At 39.9% G+C, this 20,255-nt stretch overlaps 1 protein-coding gene across 3 annotated transcripts in view; it reads left to right on the plus strand.

Annotated features, from left to right (window-relative positions):
• Positions 1-20,255, plus strand: part of EEFSEC (eukaryotic elongation factor, selenocysteine-tRNA specific) — a 111,630-nt gene that overhangs the window by 6,045 nt on the left and 85,330 nt on the right. The window contains exons 1-2 of one of the 3 annotated variants that reach the window (XM_033926067.1): positions 17,024-17,041; positions 17,567-17,626. The exons of 1 other annotated variant lie outside the window; for it this stretch is intronic. The gene's annotated coding sequence lies outside the window, so the exon portion shown is untranslated. Of the gene's footprint in view, positions 1-17,023; positions 17,042-17,566; positions 17,627-20,255 lie in introns of those variants that run through there. One more of the 3 variants, XM_033926066.1, reaches the window with a different exon arrangement.

A 20,255-nucleotide genomic window follows, 5' to 3' on the forward strand; every position in this document is an offset into this window, starting at 1 on the left:
CAGCATAACAATAGTGAAATGATCAAATATAAATTTCACTCTTTAAGGATATTATCCAGCAAGAAAGAGTCCTCTGAGCCAGAACTTAAAGAACAAATCCTATTAGATTTCATATAGAGAATATCACCCAAGTATGACGTTTAAAGAAGCTTCATAAAGGACAGGAGGAGGGACATATATGCAAAGGGCTATTGGCTTCATAATTTAATATAAAACAAATGGTCATATCAGATGTTCGACCAAATGGAGGCCTGCGTGAAGGGGAAATTGCTGATGTTTCTGCTTCCTCAAGCCCTACTGCTATCCCTGTCAAATCTGAGCAGATCAAAATAGTTGTTTTGGTTCAGCAGTATTGATCTCGGTCTTTGGGATTGTGAATATGTTAGCTTTGGGATATATGCATCACAGATATTTGTATTATGCTTAGTGATTTAGGAGATTGCTGATGAGGGCAGGTGAACAGTCTTTATAGATTGGTTCACCATGATAACCCAGATTTCTAACCTCCGGTTTATATTTGAGTCAACCTTTTTCTCCCCCTTTTTGAGTATAAACAGTACTTTTAGTAACCTTTATTGGTTCGTTTCCTGGTTATTGAAGATACCTTACATTAAAATAGAAGTAAACTTAAGAGATTTGTTTTGTTCTTTCTGGCTGTGTTGGTGAGAGGAATTGTGCTTGTGATCCTTTGGAAGGTCACCAGGTCAAATGATGGCACAATGGTCTTTTTGCCCTTTTTATTTGCTCACTGGCAAATTCATGAAACTCAGTGTAACTGTAATTTTCTTTGTAGGTGAAAGAAAAAATGACCCAGAAGCACAGAGGTATCTGGTAGATCCGTAGTTATTTACTGGTTAAATTTTGCAATATGGGTAGCCCATAGAGGGTTGCTAAAAGTTCTAGAAAAAAACCCGATCTTTGAAATGCAACTTACGGGCACTTTGCATAGCCAAGAGGTCTAACCAGTAGCAGATTTCCTGTTTACTGCTGGTTAATTTCATGCCTACAAAGGGTCGGCGCACCAATACATCGGTACAAGATTACCTCACCTTGGACCACCACACAGACTCACAGAAGTACATACATAATCACACCCACACGTTGCAGCCACATGTTTTAAAGTAAGCTATTAAAGGATCTGCATTGCTGCTTACTTCTAAAGTAACTAGAATGAGCATTTAGAGAAGGTGGTACAGTGCCCTGTGGGGTTTCTTTCATATCTGTAAGAAAGGAATTGCTTTAAGGGCCCATCATTACCCTTGGTGTAAGAGAGGCTGTATGTGAAATGTAACAAATTTTTAGAGTTTTGCCATGTCTTGTCCCACTGATCCTTTTTGGGTTTGAATTTAGCACTGTCGTGACCCCGCTCATTGATTCTTGCAGATAAAGGTGGGTGCGAGTGTCTGTTTCCACTTTGAATTCTTGTAAGGGAGTGCATTAATTCAGGCCTGATATATTAATGGGGCCTATGCTTTTGAACTTGTACAAAAATTAAGAGGGTTGAGAAGGGGAAATGAGCCTAGCTAAAGCATTTGGGCAGAAGGATGGCTTGGTGTTGCAAGTTTGACCGCAATGATAATAGTCTGGGTACATGAAGGAAAAAATGGTCTCATTAGGGGGGCTGAAACCTGGGTAGATTTGGAAGTGGTTTTATTGTGGTGGAGTTTTCTGGTATATTTATAGGGCTTACCTTATCTTTTGTCTTTTAAAAAGCAGTTTGAGCAATATCAGTGAGCAAGAGATAAGCAACCTAACTAACAACCTTCTCTGTAATTTGAAAAGAGATGGCTGGGCAAGTCATTTAAGGTGAACTCTGATTTCTACATAGATTTTATCCTCTCAGAGAAGCTGCCTTCTGAAATATCACAGTGTCGTGTCTTTCACTCTCCATTACTGTCTGATTTTACAAAATTATACCTTTTTTAAGCAAGCTTGGTAATATTATTTCATGCCTTCAGCAGGCTGTACATCTGAATCCTGCAATGTCATATTACCACCAGAATTCTTTCAACTCAGAATCTGAAGCTTCAGAATATCAGCTTAGAAAATTGTAGAAATTGGTTTCATTCTCATTTACCTTCATAGATGTTATAAAGATCAGAGAATCCTGGTGATAATGAGGAAGAACCTAATGGGACTCTCTAGTGCAATGTGTCTAATAGTCCTGAACACTAGGGTTTTGCATCTGAACCCATAAGTTTCTTGCTGAATGCTGTCAGTCATAGAAACATGATGTCAGATAAAGGCCAAATGGCCCATCCAGTCTTCCCATCTGCATTAAGCATTATCTCTTCCTCTATCTGAAATCCCATGTGCCTATCCCATGCCTACTTGAATTCAGACAGACTGTCTCCACCACCTCTTCTAGGAGACCGTCCCACACATCTATCACCCTTTCAGTAAAAAAGTATTTCCTTAAATTACTCCTGAGCCTATCACCTCTTGACTTCAACCTATGCCATCTCATTCCAGAACTCTCTTCAAATGAAAGAGGTATTTAAACTTCTATCATATCTCCCCTCTCCTGCCTTTCCTCCAAAGTGTAAAGATTGAGATCTTTAAGTCTGTCTCCATATGACTTATGTTGAAGACTACGTACCATTTTAATAGCCTTCCTCTGGACCGACTCCATCCTTTTTTTATATCTTTTTGAAGGTGTGGCCTCCAGAATTGTATACAGTATTCTAAATAAGATGTCACCAGTGTCTTCTACAGGGGCATCAATACCTCCTTTTTCCTACTGGCCATACCTCTTCCTATGCAACCTAGCATCCTTCTAGCTTTCACCGTCACCTTTTCAACCTGTTTGGCCACCTTAAGAGCATTGCATACAATCGCACTCAAGTCCCGCTCTTCTGTCGTGCACATAAGTTCTTCACCTCCTAAAATGTACCGTTCCCTCTGGTTTTGGCAGCCCAAATACATGACCTTGCATTTCTTAGCATTAAATTTTAGCTGGCAAATTTCAGACCATTCTTCAAGCTTCATCAGGTCTTTCTTCATGTTTCATGTCACGTTTTTAAGTTGATTTGCAGCCATAGAGATAATTCCTTGGGCAAGAGTGCACATGAGGCCACTTTATGATTTGAAATGTTTGAGGCTAACAGGACAGGAAAAGAACTCGCCAGGATGAATGGAAAAATGAGTTCCCACGGGGAAAAATGTGTCTCCATGTCATTCTCTACCCTAGAAGGAAGATTTGAGGTAAGAACCTAATCTTTCTTTCCAATAGCACTGCCTAAACTTGATAGAATTCCTCTAAATTGGAAAGCAGATGGTTAAAGAAGAGAATACTTTGGAATGCAGCCTTTCTAAATATAGAAAGGTCTTCATAAATATTCAACTTTTAAGTAAAGGTAAACTACAGGCAGTAACGTATACCACTAAAGAACTCACAAAATATTCTAATACATCTTACACTTGGGTAAGTACCTTATAATATATATTGGTGAACTTGCTTATACTCTGGTGGTTTTGCATTTGCATCTTTAGTTATTTCAATAATGTCTTCGTAAGCCTTTTTGCTTTCAATTCAATCCTTTCTTCTAGATTTCCTTTAAGTATATTCTAAAACAAGTCCCATTTTCCCATCTGCTTCACAGTATAACTTGATTAAACAATAAAGGAGTTTGGTAAAAGCAAGATCTAATGGATTCCTATGGATTCTCCTGTTTCCTTCCATCTGAGTAGATTGAGCCAAAGTTCAGTTTGATTCCAGGTAGTGTTTTTTGATGTTGCTTTTCACCAGACTTTTGGCCTCTTTTGTCCACAAATCCTACTGTCAGAGCTTGAACTCGTAAATGTTTTGTAAAACAGAGCAAAGTTCCTTTCCAAACAAACGTTCTAATTAATCTCCTTAAAACATATGGGTCAAACATGTTTAGTGTTCTTTATCCTCAAAACCAGTTTCATTGGGTATAAAACTTTAGATTTTCCTACTTTTAAAGCAGTTGTGTAGTTTAAAATAGACAGTTTGTTTTTCTTGAGGGAGGGAGGGAACAGTTTTGCATGTGTCATGACGGTAATGAACTTTGACCCTTAAACAGGGCACGCGGAGTAGAATCTCTGTCTCTCAAACTTCCTGTTAATGGACACTTTCTTGTGTGAAAATCTTTGTGTTATCTATGTTTATTAATGGATTTGGTTTCATGTTTCTGGAAGATCTTTTCCTGGTTTTGCTCGGATGTTTGCTATTTTTTATCGCTGTCCTGTCATTTTATTTTATTTTTTTTGTTTGAAAAGGTATGAAATTATTCCCACCCTGCACAGAGTACACAAGAGGGCAGTGGTTGCTTATAGTTTACGATCCTTGCTGGCCACCTACAGGGCACTAGGTCAATGCTGAAAGACTGGCTTCACAGGCTAGTCAAAACAAGAGGCTAGATCAACATTTTACTTTGTAACACCCTCAAAGCTGTCCTCAATTATTTTAAACAGGTAGAACGTGACTTTCCAGGGGCCTGGCGTCGGCCAAAAACTGAAATCTTTAGGAAGACTTGACATGTTTTGCTTCAAACGGAATCTTTGTTTTCCATGTTTTATTGTTAGACGGGACCTTGTTTATGAAATGGTATGATATCACCTCATAGTTCTTTTGGTTCACTGGTGCTAGTTTATCATTTTCCCACTTTTGAACAAATATGTTGGAAAAGCTGGTAATATATTATGTCAATATTTACAAATGTTTCATTTAGTGCTTTCAGTAAAATAAAGCACAACACTAGAGGGCCCTGATATGCTTCATGTGTACGATCCGTCTCGGCTTGCTCCTGGATGTGTCAAAGATACTTAAAGATGGTTTTGATGTCTGGCTATTTCTACTTAGCCACCATAACCTCTGATGGAATGTGTATTTCAAATAACCTTCCTTGGGGGGGGGGGAAATCCCTCAAAATTGTGAGTGACAAAAAACTTCTGAGCATGAACGTAAATTTTATATTGTGGGTGTTTCCTGTTAAGCAAATATGATGGTCTATTGGAAGTGTTTATATTGTACTGAATCACTTACTGAATTTGTGGTGAACATTTCTGTTTTATGTTCTGCAAGCTCTATTCGTATTTTTGGAACAACCATCTTGACATTAACGCTGTTCGAGACTCAAGTGGGTGGTGCAGTCACTTATTATATTCATGTTTCTCTCAATGCTGCATAACCTGGTGTGCCACAGAATAGGAGAACAGTGCAAAACAACTTGAAAGAAAATTAAAAATAATAAAGCAAGAAGCATCAAAGCACTCTAAATACAAACTCTTTATGATCTGCAGATTGTGTAAAGTCATATTTAAATAGATGATCGTGGCTTTGGGAAAGTTGTTCTTTTTAAGTACGTAGTAAAATGTAAATATTGTCTTGGTTCGTAATAATTACAAGTGTCGTGTGTTGGGCAGTAGAAAAATTGGGCTTAATGTTTGCAGTCCAGCATTTCCTTACTAAAATGTTTTGTACTTAAATCTAACCATAGGCATTTACCCCATCTATCGGGCTAATGTGTGTTTCTGCCACTTGTACAAGCATTCTTTAAAGAAAAGTAAGCGCCTACTTTTCTTTATAGAATAGTTTTAAAATGGCTCCTTTATTAGGGCTTTATTACCCTCTGATTTTCATGCATTCCTCTTGGATGTATTTTCAGTACCAAGCAGAGCATCCAGTGCAAACTTCTGAAGCTTTTCCTTGAGTGGCTCACTTCCAGAAGACAAGAGAGAAAATTATTCCTCCCTATTCTTCTTATCAGTCGTGCACTTGTGCAGACTATCTAATCTCTTCAAGGGTACTCAGAGTGATTAGTGTCAGAATCGGGATCTCTGTTGTAAATTTCAGCCCATTTGTTTTCTGCTAGCTTGCACTTCTTGCTACTGCCGTAAGGGGTTCATTGCAACCAGACCAACAGTACGCTGCAAAGTGAAAGTGAAAAACGCCTCAGCATATGACAAAAGAAGGAAGCTTATAATAGCTTTGGGGTATCAACTTAATAGTAAACCACCATCTGACATTGCACTAATCTAGGTCTTTCATCCAAAGTGTTGCACCCTCCTCCTCCCCCTTTTCAGCCTTTGCATTCCATTGGGAAGCAAACTCTCCAAGACAAAGTCTCCGAAGTATGCAAAATGCTGCATTTGAAAGACAGAATCAAATTATTCTTCCTCCCTCCCTCTCTCTCTTTTATTTTAAAAAGCAAGGAAGGAAAAACTAAAGATTCCTTGTTGTGCTTGGCTGTGCCTCGGTCTGAAGACAAAGCTCAGTCTCTTTTGCTGACTAATGTCATCATCGGTGATTTTTTTTCCCACAGAGCAATTTTGTCTCAACTGAGACCCCCAGAGTCTTTGATAGGTCCGTATTATGAGATTAAATCTTATGCTTGGGTGGAATTCTAACGAGGGTAATTGTTTCCTCTTTTCAAAGATGTGCGGAGAAATGTAGCATTTTTGTTATGTAATGGGATGGCATGAGGGGCTACCTAAGATTTTGACTGATCTTGGGGATATAGTGTTGTGTTCTGGTGCTGATCGCCTTCCCTGAACTTTATATGAAATTGAGGCACGATGTGGCTACCTGTTTTGTTAAACAATCTGCTAAACGTGCTCTATCACAAGGGTCACCAGTTGGGTTTTTTTTTTTTGTCCAAGTGCCAAAAGATATGGTCAGGGTTGCCATTCAGAGCGAGGGGAGCCTAGGAGCCTTCCTTTTTTTTTTTTTTTTTTTTACAACGTTATGTGTGATTAGTACCAGCCTGTGAATTTTTGTAATACTTGTGGGCATCACCCAGCTCTGACATCAGCTGATACATGGTTAAATCTGAGTGCTGAGGACTTGAAACTAGAAATATTTTCCTGTGTCCCATGCCAATGATTGCCAACCCTTGATCCAATAGGCTGGTAGTTACTTGAAAAGCTATTTGTCCAAATTGCACACACTTGACTGTTAATGATGGAATCTACCAGTTACAATTAGGGCAATGTTTAATTATGGGATCTTTTGTAAAATCCTTAAAGCTTTTTTATTTTCAAAATATATATTAACTATATTAAAATTGTAGCTCCTGGAAATGCCCAATTTTAGTGTCTTTGTAAACTACATAGAACTTTATTTCAAGATTATTAGGGGGTCGAAGAAATTGAATTGAGTTGACCATGTCAGGATTTGTAGCTCAGAACTTCAGGTTTACAAGCGTGTCGGAAGATCTGACCTCCCAGTGGAGAAATCCACAGTCTGATGTGTATGCAACAGAAGCTTAAAAGGACAGAGGACAGAGAACAGAATAGGGCTTTAGTAGGTGTCTTTATTTGGTTCTGTTCTGTTTAAACCTTTGGAGAGTTATTTTGCCCACAGGCAGGCAGACATTCGTGAGGATGCTTCGAAAATAAGGCCTTCAACTTCTAGGATTAGCATATGATCCCATATCTCAGGGCCTGTTGTTCCCAGCAGCCCTCAGAATACAGGCCCTGCATAAGGAGAGGAACATAAGCATTGTAAATACTTTTCCAAGTTTAAAGTGAATCAGGAAACCTTTGTTTCCTGATTGAGCTCTGAGCCACATCCCTGCCTCCTCTTATGAGCTGCTATGGTACACTGCCAGATGACGTTTGGACTGTTCTCGGTTTAAAAATCTCACCTTTATTCCTACTCCTGGATTTGCACACGTGCCAGCCTTCATGTTTTGGGATTGTGTTTTTTTGATTACAAGAAAATTGAACCGTTTAACAGGATCTTACCACTATGTTAAAACAAAATAAACGTTAATATTTTATTTATTTTTCTTATTTATGCTCCAACTTAAATGAGAGTGGATTATACAATAAAACCCACACATTACAATTTGTTAAAACATACATAAAAACCACAATAATAGCCAAGGTGTGCAAGCATCCTAGCATGATATCGTATGACAGGCACATCTTCTCTATGAAAAATATTTCAGTGATGCTGCTTACAACAATGCAAATAATCCAGAGAAGGGCCACTGAAATGGAGCAGGACTGCATCAGAAGCCATAGGAGATCAGATTGTGGCATTATGTGTACCTTAAAGGAGGAGAGAGAAGTGGGAATAAAATATAAGAGGAAAAGTGTGGGTTTTTTTACTCTGTAGCAAACAAATTCTAGAACAAGGTGTGGTGGTATGGAGCTACAAGGGGATAGATGCCAGAATATGTTCTTCACGAAAAGGCTGGTGGATATGTGGATGGTCCTTTCCTGAAACTTCAAGAAGACAGAAGCACAGATAATTCTTTTTTTGCCAAAGGTGAAGAGAGAGGAAAAGTACAGCCTAGCAACACGTGCTTATTTAGGGTTCCTTTTACTTAACCTATGCACATTGGACCATTTACCTTGTTAGCCTGTGGTAGGAAGGAAGCTCTTGCGGTTTAGTGACTGAAGGGCAGGTTTTGGGGTTGTTGGAATAAACAGCAAAGTGTTGAATGAACAGCAAATGTTAGATGTCTTAGCTGGATCTGTATTCAGAGGCCTCACCAGTAGAATTAACTAGTAAATGGGACTGGCAGGCTGCAGTTACAATAAGATCTAGAATAGAGCTTCCCAGCTGGGGGCCAGTACCCCAAATAAGGTCACAAACCCCACAATTGGGGGTCATAATCTGAGCTGGCTCTCCATGAAGAGTATCATTTATTCTAGGGGGCGGTCGGTTTGCATAATTTGATGTAGCCCATGATCATGGGGTCACAGCCACAAAAAGATTGATAAGCACTTGATTGATTTTCAAAACTTACAACCTGCCAAATTGTCATGGGTCAAGTTGAAGTTCAGTCAAACATTTACAGCAAAAACATAATGCACAAATTCAGGAGAAATGGGCAGAAAATTACAAAAAGGCTAACAAAAATAAACACTTCTTTATACGCCTTTAAAAACTTACGAAAATCACTGCCATCTGTGTTCCGTAACATGACTGGTAGTATGTTTCACGGGGGAGGTACATAACAAGAAAAAGGCTTCAGCATGGGTTAAAATAAACCTACTATCAACCAACAGAGCCAAAGTGTACAAGGCCCATTTAGTGGGCAGACTAGATGGGCCGTGGGCCCTTATCTGCCGTCTATTTCTATGTTTCTATGTTTCTAGCCTGGAAACACATAAGTGGTGGCTGAAGACGTGAATGTAAACAGCACTTGAATACTGTCGTGAATTAAAAATGAAAATAAAACATTTTATATATGTTGCTCAATGAGTAACCAGTGAAGTTGATCTGAGCACACCATGCCCAATATAACTCGTATAGCTGCGTGCAAAACCAACTACAAAAAGTATAGTTTATTTATTTCTTGCCTTTCCCAAGGCGGGTCACAATAAGATATAATCAAAATCACATACATTTCAACAATATCATACATCATAACACATACAAATAATATAAAACCCCATGAAAATCACAAAGAGGCTACCAGCGTCTGCCTTAGACTCATGCTAGTTTAAGTTCCTTATTACATCCTACTGAAAATGTTTTTTCAGCATTTTCATAAAATTGATCAAATTTGTTTGCTTATTCCACTCCAGAGGGCCCCCGTCAGAAATGCAGTTGCTCGTATAGACAGTTCTGCCTGGCAGCCTTAGAGAGAGGAAGAGATAATGGTTACTGCGGATGTGCAGACTGGATGGGCCATTTGGCCTTTATCTGCCATATTGTTTCTATAATCATAAATCTCTATGACATCACAATGCAGGTGTAAAGAGCCTTAGCCAGTAGGGAGAGGACAAGATAGTGGATGTTGCAGCAGAAGGGCAGACTGGATGGGCCATTTGACCTTTATCTGCCATCAGGTTTCTATTTTTCCTTGTGTTATCTGGGTCAGATTTGTGATTAGCAGAGGGTACACTTTATTCCAGCAGTATTTCTTCCATTAACACAGTTCTCCGGATGTTTTTTCTGCATATCATAACTTCTGTGGCGATATAGAATTGGATCCCAGATGAAGGTTATTTATGACTGAAACATGGACTGGGTCGGGTCCATACAGCATGTACCCTGTGCGTTACACAGATTCATTATCCGTCTGCATCGCTTTTATTTCTGAAGATTTCAAATAAACTCTTATGTCAAGATCATCGTTTCCACAGTTTCTCTTGTTATCTGGGTCATTGTGGCATATTGGTGGGGTACCATCTGGAAAGGCCACGGGAATTTGGGAAACAGGATGATCATCATTATAATCCATGTTACCTGTAGCCATTTTTGTTTTAATTTCAGTTTCTTTTAAATAGCATTCATCACAAAAATAGCATCTCAGAGAGAGAGAGACAAATTCCTTCCAGGATTAAAGACTTTGTCTAAGGGTTCATTGTCAACCATTTCTCTTATTGTGAAGAACCTGACACTCGGGACAGCCTTACAAAATAGCTTTGTTTCCTTTGCTTATATTTAGTAGCTTGTTTGCCTGCCCTGGGAGCACCTCTGTACTAGGAGAGGTATTCCTGCCCTCACCTGCTCAGATAAAAGGAACATGTTGTGCGTTCTGAGTTCTACCTGACTGCATCACCAAGGAAAATAAGGCATTTGAGTTTCCTTTTTGACCTTTTTTTTGAGTAAACCGTAGTTTTGATGGAAAAGCCACTCTGTCGCCAGCCTGTCTTGGCCTATGTAGGCTGGCCCTGCCGTAAAACAATGAACGCATTCAGGCACGACTCGTGGTTTTGGTTATTAAAAAACAGAGCCGTCTGTTTCTGCCTGTAACTTTAATCTTAAAGACTTTATTCCCTGTCCCCCAGCACCCTCACTCTTCAATCTTTTGTTTGCGAAGCGTGGCACTAAAGGGAATGCAGGGTCGGCGCTTTAGAAAGATATTGTTTATTCCTTGGTAATTACAGATGTTTTATCCTATGTTGGGAAATGCTCTTTTGGAAGAGAGGAGGTGAGATTAGGGACAAGGGGTGAAGAAGAGGTAGAGAGGAGGATAGACAAAATAAACGTCTTCATAAAACCATTTTTATTTTAATGGCTGTTAATTTTTTTTTTTTTTTTTATTGCAGATCAGCTAATCTTACTGTAGTCTGAAGATTCTTTGTGTGTGGCCACTTCAGCACAGTTTCTCTGGCATGTTTTGCTGCTTACGGCTATATGTGAAACATATTTATCTACCCCTGCTGAATACTAGTTAGTTACAAACCTCACCAGCTAAATTTATTATTCTAACAGATTCGTCAGCATGCCCTTAAACCATATACCTTCAAGAGCATTTGAGTTGAAGACTGACTGTTTGCTTAGTAATCAGAAAGGCCTGATGTAATAAAAATATAGGGGTCCCTATACTAGGCTCTGGTAAATGCTAGCACAGATTTAGCACAGCTTAAAATGGCTTATTGTGGGACGCATGCAGGCGTCCTGTGGTAAGTTTGAAATTGGCACGTGCAGGAGGTGGCATGTCTTGGGACGGAGAGTGGTCATTTCTGTGCTAATCAGTCAGTGCAGCAACATTTACCACATGCTAATTTATTTATTTAAACATTTATATACCAACTAAAAAAGTCTAGGCAGTTTACAATTGACATACAAAATATTAGCCCCCCACCCCTTCCAGTACATCATCTGTCTAACAAAACTGCTGTGACCTGCCCTGCTTATCATATCCTCTACATAAATACACCAGTAAATAACTGTATCCTCTAAAGTAGTGTCTTGCAATCTTTCTGGCTGGCGGCACACTAAATCCAGTGCCCCGGCCGGAAGGCACCCGGAAGTGTGTGGGCATCGACGTGATGATGTCAGAGAGAAGACTTCCTGTTCAGGCACAGGACGCGTGTAGGAGCCACCACGCGGCTTTGTGTACACTGTGGCAGTGAGGAGGAGGGAGCTGGCCAGAAGATAACACTGGGGGTGGCAATGAAAATGCGCATCGCACTGCGGGCCGCATAAAATGGCCAGTCGGGTCTTGGGTTTGACACCTGTGTCCTACAGGATGTGCCCCCCAAATCAATCTAGCAGCAGAGTTCATTAGTACTTGCAATGCCTTACTAGATTTCGTTACACCTATATAGAGGATTATTGCGTGAGCCTACAAAATCATTAGCCGTTGTGTGTGGATCAGGCGTATTCTCTAACAGTGTGCCTAACTTTTACAAATGTTGATGCTCCTCCTCTGGCCACGCCTCTTTTGAGATTTGCGCATTAGAATTTACACGCACCACTTTAGAATGTGCTTGGTTTTGGGTACAACTTCTAATTGGGGCCAATTACCACTTGTTAATTGCCACTGATTAGCTTGTTAAACAAGCTGATTTGCGCTTGCAACTTGGTTGCTGTCTATCATCATTAAATTGTAAGCTCTTTTCGATCAGGTACTGTCTCATGTATATAATGTACAGCGCTGCTTTTGTCCGGTAGCACTATAGAAATAATATATAGTAGTAGTATACAAAATCTGGCCCATAATTCTCTTATGTTTTTATACAATAAACTATATTGCCCTTCTTCAAACTTCAGAGTTTGAATGACAAAAAAAAGAGAGAAATCAGTAGTGGTACAGATGCAGCAACCAACCATCCTCCCTTCCTTCAATAATTTGCAGATTTTCCCTTGCATAATTTGTGAGATTTATACATGTCTGAAGAGATTTGTTTCTTTAAAAATAATTAGACTTTTTTTTTTCTCGCTATATAAATCGGACATTTCCTGAAACAGGAGATATTGCTTGTAATTATGATCAATTGTAATTTCTTGTTAGATTTTGTTCCAATATCTTCATTACTTGTAAATATAGTTTACTGCAATTTCTTATTAAATTTTGTTTAATTGATGTGAACCGCCTAGAACTCCCTGGGTATGGCGGTATACAAAAATAAAGTTGTTATTATTATTATACAAGTTTTTTAAAAATAAAACTTTACTTTGCACTGGGAATAAAGCAAAAAGAAAAGCAGCAGCTTCTTTCTTCAGAGCGCAGATGAAATTGATTAAGCTTTAGCATGTTGCCTCACTACTCCCGGTTTATTAATTGAAGAATTTCCTTTGCTGCAGAATGGGAGGCTCATACCCAGCACAGTTTGGCCACAAGTTACAGGGATACTTGAGATCCTCAGATTTGGTTTGCTCTCATATGCCAGAGGAAATCTTCACATGCTTAACATAAGAAGAAGCATTAACAGCAATAATGGAACAGGGATATATTTAAGGAAGTATTTTTTTTTTTATTCCTCATTCAGTGTAAAATCAAATTATATTCTAAAGCAATCTGTTATTTTTATGTTTTGTAGTCCTATGCCTGGTTTTGATCTTTGACTGAACAGGAGTTTTGTTGTATCGTCATTCAAAAAGAGCTTCCGACTCGGCATATGACACAGGGAGTCAAATCCAGGATTGAAGTTGGATGATTTTCTCTCTTTGCTTGAAACAGATACAGGATTGTGAAGTGCCTCTGGAGTTCCATTTTTGTCTGTCCATCATTTAAAATAAAATTGAGCACGTTGTCTCGAAGTGCCCTTTGTAGAATAGAGTATTGCATCAAATTTTTCCAGTACTAGTGTTTGAGCGCCATTCATAATATTCCAACCCCCCCCCCATATGGATGACTTAGCTCCACTTCTTCTTTTGATGCACGGACTGCATGAAGGCCCGCATCAGACAGGGAAATCGGGGGTATTCCAATTGCTTGCAAAATATATTTTCAGTGTTTGGTTTTACTTTACAAATGGTTATTTGAGAGTCTTAAAAATGACCCTCCCTCCTCTATTACTATTTTAGTTCATGGCTTTTAATTGATGGCTGAAAATGAGTTCCATGCAGCTACAGTAGGAATTAACTTTTGAATATTTGGGGCAGGTTCTTTAGATAGTTCGCTTTCTAACATTCATCACTGAAAGAAAAATACAGAAAACTGGTCAGCTTTGCTTAAACAAATGTGCAGTTCTCAGTTCAGGTCTCTCTAAATAGGGTAAGATCAGATGTACTGGTGATGGCTAGGGGAGTTGTCGGCTTTATTACATGGGTTTGGCTGTTAGAGGAGTGTAGTTCTACAGGGTGCCAGTAGCTAGTGTGTTGTGATCCTGTGGGATGGTGGTTCTGTGTGTGACACCTATAATGTCATGCCTAGGGCATTAGGAGAGTGGGTGAAATGTGAGCTTTGTTATGTTAAACTACGGTATGTTGTTAATGTTGGCATAGTACTATATTATTTTTTAAAATTATAATTTGGGTTAGAAGAAAATGTAGATCAAAATTTCCTTGCTTTCTAGAAAGCAAAGAAATGCAAGGTCCAACCAGTCACTCGGTCAGTTTTGTATTGTCTGCCCTTCTGAACTGGGAAGCCTTTAGTTTTGTTGTTGTTGTTGGAGGAGAGTCATTGTGGGGTTAGCGCTCAAGAAAAGGATCTGGGTGTCATCGTAAGCAATACGATGAAACCTTCTGCCCAATGTGTGGCGGTGGCCCAAAAAGCAAACAGGATGCTAGGAATTATTAAAAAAAAGGATGGCTCCATGTTGCGACCTCATCTGGAATATTATGTTCAAGTCTGGTCTCCTTATCTCAAGAAAGATATAGTGGTGTAAGAAAAGGTTCAAAGATAAAGAGGATGGGACTCTCGTATGAAAGGGGGAGGATGTCTGCTTGGAAAGAGAACGGAAGAGAAATTCTTCCTGAAGCCAGAAATAAAGGAACAATTGGTTGAGTCTTTTTGGTGAAATACAAATCGTGGTGTAAAAGGGACCGACCATGACTGACTGGTGCTCAGGCAAAATAGGCACCAGTGGGTGGAAAAATACACTCGGAGCCATATTCTATATAGAGTGCCCAAAAATTGGCACTTAGCACTGCACCTTATAGAATCATGCTTCGTGTTGGTATGTGTCGTAACTTTAGCATAAGTACATGTAATAACTTTGAGGCACCTCCATTTAGACCAAGGAAAAGCCAGACCTAAGTGTGTGCAGATTAGGCATATTCTCTAACGGTCTGCCTAATTTTAGGAACGCCTATGATCAGTCCTTGCTCCTCCCTTTGCCATGGCCCCTTTTCATGTTCGCACACTAGAACTGGCACTCAGCACTTTACAGATATGCTGACCAAATTGTGCATGCAGCTTTTAATTAACATCAATTGATGTAAATTATGAGTTGTTAATTGCCAATTTTTGGTGCCAAATTAGGCTTGTTAACCCTTTCAGGACCATAAGGATCGTAGGCCAATTTTTGTGGTTTTGACGACATTTTTATGGTAAAAAGGGCTTGCAGATGCCAAAAAATTGATTTTTTTTGTGAAATATCATTATTTTTATTTAAAAAAATCACACTTCTGGCTTATGGACAGTGTGGCAAGTGAATCTTCTCGTCAATCTGGCAACGACGCTAATGAATGAATGTCGGAACCAGTTTGTTTACATAAAGGCAGTATCATATGGAATCCGTACATATCAAATTTAGAACTGTAGACTATCCCAATCAAAATTTATAGGATTTTAAAGTTATGGGACAAATATGTCCCTTGGTCCTGAAAGGGTTAAGCAATGTGTGCACACACAATATAAGGCACATATAAAGATTTTTAGTGTTGGTAAATTGGCAATATATCAAATAAAAGTTGATGAAAAGCTGGTAGAAGGTAAGGGGGGCAATAGGAGGGCCAAGCTTGAGAGTTGGACCGGGGGAAAGGAGGAGCAACTTTAGATAAGTGAACCATTTAGAGCTGGGGAGCAGGGCTGGGTATGGCTTAACCCTTTATTTGGTATTGTTGCTCAGAAGCAATGTGTGTCTTCTATGGCTCTTCCGGGAGAGGGTAGGTTTTTATGTCGATCAAAGAAAGGGAGCTTGGAGAAATTATCTGGGTGACTCCAAAGGAACTCAGGCTTTTCCTACCCCTGGACTCTATTGAAGTCTAGTGGCACTATTGATATTAATAAGAACACAAATATGTTGGTAACAAAAGGGTATATTAGATTTTGGTAGGTGATTTCTCCTGTTTTGGAGTTGCTATATACAGTATAGTATCTTATGGGGGATCTGCATCTCCAAATGCCTGTTACTTGGCCCTGTTGCTCTCGTTCAACATCAAGTTACGTAAAGCAGCCGTTTTACCATCTGCCAATTAAAGGGTTAAAGTTACAGGCACAGGGCAATATAATTTCTTTATCTGCCTTTCTGGCCATTCTCCCGCCCTGCCCACCCAACCTGGGGTTACATAAGGAACAGTGGGTGGAAGATTAGCCCAAAGAGAGCATACAGCAGCATAGCTGAGCAGTAAAGTGTTAACTTTGATGGAGAGTTGACCTCTAGCCATTCTTATTTGCCAGCATTGATGCTGGCAGTGAATATATGGTCTCCGTCTCTTATGGAATGGGGTACGATAGCCCAATAGAAGTACTGAAAGATGCATGCAGAGCAAAATGTGCCTTTATGGCAGCCCCATAGTGGAACAGACACTTGGATTAGGGCTGCACCGAATATTCCTATTCGATTTGATTCGGCCCTGAATATTGCTCCAAATACATTATTCGTATTCTGCTGCATAGCGATTTAAATTTGAATACAAATAATCTGGGCTCTGCCATGCTAAATCCTACTCAAATAAATACTTGATCTCTGATTTCATGTTGGATCTTTTATTTGTTATGTTAAGGCCCAATGTCCATTATTCATATTTGGTATTTGGTCAAATAATAGAATATGCTATTTGATACAGCTCTAACTTGGATATCCTGAGACTTATGTGCTCTGTACATTTTTGGCAATTTGAAATGTTCTTATTGAATGTCTGGTGATATAAAGGTTTGAGCTGTGTGCCTCTAAGGCTAGCCCCCCTGCAAAGGGTTTTACTGAGAATTGGATTGTAAGTTGTATTTTGTGACTTGTATGTGGGAAAGGAAAAAGGGGAGAAGTGTGTGATACTTTGGTGCCACCTGCCCTGTCTGAGTGGAACTTAGGAGAGGAAGAAATAGGAGGAAATAGTTTCATGGTAAATAATATAAACTGTGATTTGTGACCACATTTTTTCATATTTTCTGCAGTTGGGAGTTCATCTCTAGGAATAGTCTGACTGCCGATCGGGAATGTAAAAGCCTTCCATTCTAATATTAAAAAGCAAAGTGCGAATGAAAAGTGAAGCCTTAAGGTAGATGTAAACCTACAGAGAGTGACATTTTTGGTAATTAAAGAATGCCAAGAGGCTGAGGGGGGATCGAAGCTGGTGTTTGTGCAGCTGCTGCACACATCGGTTTTGAATGTACTTACTGTATGGTTTTTGCTTCTGCTTCCAGGCACAGTGACAACATACTCTAGTGTCCAATCACAGTATTAGCGCATAACCCTAAGAAAATAAGAACAGTTTATATACTGCATCCAGTGAGGAAGAAAATCAGTGTTTGATTGACTAAGGATGTGTTTATTTTTTTGGAAATAGTCTTGCATCTTCCTCCAGGGTTTTCACACACATAATTATGTCAAAACTTCTCTCAATATAACAATAAACAGGGGTCAGATGTTTCTACCATTTTCTCTAGCACAGAAAAATCATGTATTAAACAATTGTGTGTGTGTGTTTATGTACTGTACATGTATATAATTTAGACCTTTTAACCTACATTAACATTATCAGTTGTATTGATCTCTTGTCATCTCTTTCTATTAATGTTATCAGTAAACAGGTAGTCCAGATGCAGGCTAGGAGAAGGATATCTACACATTCTTCAAAAGCAGAGTAAGACAGACACTATAATTGCATTTTACATGTTTGTCTCTCCTGATACACAGTTTGGCAGGATGAAATATTTGCAATAACAGCTCCAAATTTTGGCTCTGGGAATGGAATCTTTTCCTGAAATATTACCATTGTGGAGCGGTGAATGGCCTTGTCTCTGCAGTGAAGGGAGGGAACACGCGCGGTCAATGATCACATGGTCCAGCAGCCCCCTCTCTCCTTAATGCTATCCAAGCATCTCCCTCCCTTCCCTTCACCGACGATTTTTAATTTGCGCTCAACAAGCAGCTGGAGCCCTCAACTGAAGTTGCTTGTGGCTGCCGGAAAGTTCTCCTCTGACACAACCGGAAATGGGAAGTTGCATCAGAGGAATAGTTTCTGGCACCTGCACGTGACTAAAAGACTCCGGCTGCTTGTTGAGCGAAAATTACAAAATCGCCAGCAAAGGTAAGGAGAAGGAAGGGAGGGAGATGCTCGAACTGCAGCAAGCAGAAGGGAGGGGGCTGTTGGACCGCGCGAAGTGTGCTGAAGAGGAACAGACACTGAAGGGAAGTGGGGAGAAGACGCTGAAGGGAAATGGATAGAGTGGGGAGAAGACGCTGAAGGGAAATGAAGAGAGAGTGGGGAGAAGACACTGAAGGGAAATGGGGAAGAGGGAGTGGGGAGAAGAAGCTGAAGGGAAATGGGGAAGAGGGAATGGGGAGAAGACGCTGAAGGGAAATGGGGAAGAGGGAGTGGGGAGAAGACGCTGAAGGGAAATGGGGAAGAGGGAGTGGGGAGAAGACGCTGAAGGGAAATGGGGAAGAGGGAGTGGGGAGAAGATGCTGAAGGGAACTGGGGAAGAGAGAGTGGGGAGAAGATGCTGAAGGGAACTGGGAAGAGAGAGTGGGGAGATGACGCTGAAGGGAACTGGATGGAAGGAGGGGATAAAGAAAAAAAGACACATGCTGGATTGAGGAGACAGATACCAGATCTGAGGGTAGGAAAGGAGGAGAGAGATGCTAAAACATGTGGGAGGGAAGAAGACAGAGATGCCAGATTATGGGGGAGCGGAAGGAAGAAGATAGGTGCCAAACCAATGGGGGAGGGGGTTAGAGGTAGAGATGGAAGGGAGAGGCACAGTAACAGCAAATGGAAGACACAGAGAGAAGGCAGAAAGTGGATGGAAGGAATTGAATGAGGAAAGCAGAAACCAGACAACAAAAGTAGAAAAAAACATTTATATTTATTTTCTTTTTTTTGCTTTAGGATAAAGTAGTATATTAGTTGTGTTGATAAACATTTATAAACAAAGCCCTGCCAGCTGAAGATCTTTCTTTAGTTCAACAGCCAGAACTTTGATTTATAAAATGACAATTGTACAGAATATTGTTTCTTTTTATAGTTTAATAAAATAAGTTCAGTATAAAACTATTTAAGGCTTGTGTGGATGGGATCAGATGGTTTGCGGGGACAGGACGGGGATGAGCTCACAGGGACGGGGACAAATTTTTTCCCCGTGTCATTCTCTAGTGCTCCACAAGAACTACTGGGAACCCCTACGTTTTCCCCGTGAATGAATCGGTCTTATTGACATAAATTATAGAGAAGTGTCTGCTTGAGACACTGGCTCCTGCACTCTTGGCAATCAAACTAATAGATCTTTGTTTCCTCAGCGAAGTCCCAGGAGTCCACAATCATGTAGAGCCTCAGTCACTACTCTCCATCATGAGCTTTGTAGTGTCTGCCCTCCGTTTCTTCTTCTCAGTGTCTGGGACAAACTTTGGTCTCCACTGTCAAATTCAGGTTTTTTACTCCCTCCTGCCCTCCACCCCCACCAAGCTCCCTCTTAAGCCACAACTCCAAGAAGTCCTGGAGCTTCCCGCAAGAGGAAGAGGACTGTACCTGGGTGGAGGTGGCATGGGGAGTGAAAGAGAGTGAGATAGGGGTCATGCACGTGCCGGGGAAGACATACTCACCTTGTGCTCCTTCAGGCTTCTTTCCCCTTCAAAACAAATGTATTGAAATTGGGGAGGCTAGGGAGTGTGTCATCCCTGGCAAGTAAGTCCTGTAGAAATTGTACAACCTCTGAAAACAGCAGCATACATTGATAGTTTTGTTTGCAAAGTAATTAAATTCTTGTATGCCATCATAATGTTTGCGTAAGGTTTTCAGCACCAAAGAAAATAGTAGAGGTGAAGGACGACTTTTCCAAGTTCTTCTTTGTCCATTTGTTTTGACTCCGACTTTGGTAGATATGTATATTCTGATCTAGTAAATGAAGTTTGGTCAAATTAATATTCTTAACATTTCATATAGATAGTCAAAAGCTTTTTTGATGTCTTTTGTTAATTCCAAAAGAGCCTGTTCTCTCATCCAGTACTCCATCACATTCCAGGTTTAGACTTCTGCATGATGTAAAGTCTGTCGGATCTTGGTGAACTAATCTATGAACCATAGGTGCTAATCTGCCTTGCCAAAATTTTTAACATCTGTATTTATTAGAATATTAGACATTTAAATATTTCAAAGTTAAGTTGACAACTGTAATTCAGAGGTCACAAGCCAACCCTGCAAAGATTTCAGAGAGGTAATCCACATGCAAACAGCTTACTTATCGCAGAACACTTCAGCATGTTTTGCGGAAAAA

This window comes from Geotrypetes seraphini, chromosome 17, assembly GCF_902459505.1.
Source record: "Geotrypetes seraphini chromosome 17, aGeoSer1.1, whole genome shotgun sequence".
In the NCBI taxonomy this organism is placed as follows: domain Eukaryota; kingdom Metazoa; phylum Chordata; class Amphibia; order Gymnophiona; family Dermophiidae; genus Geotrypetes; species Geotrypetes seraphini.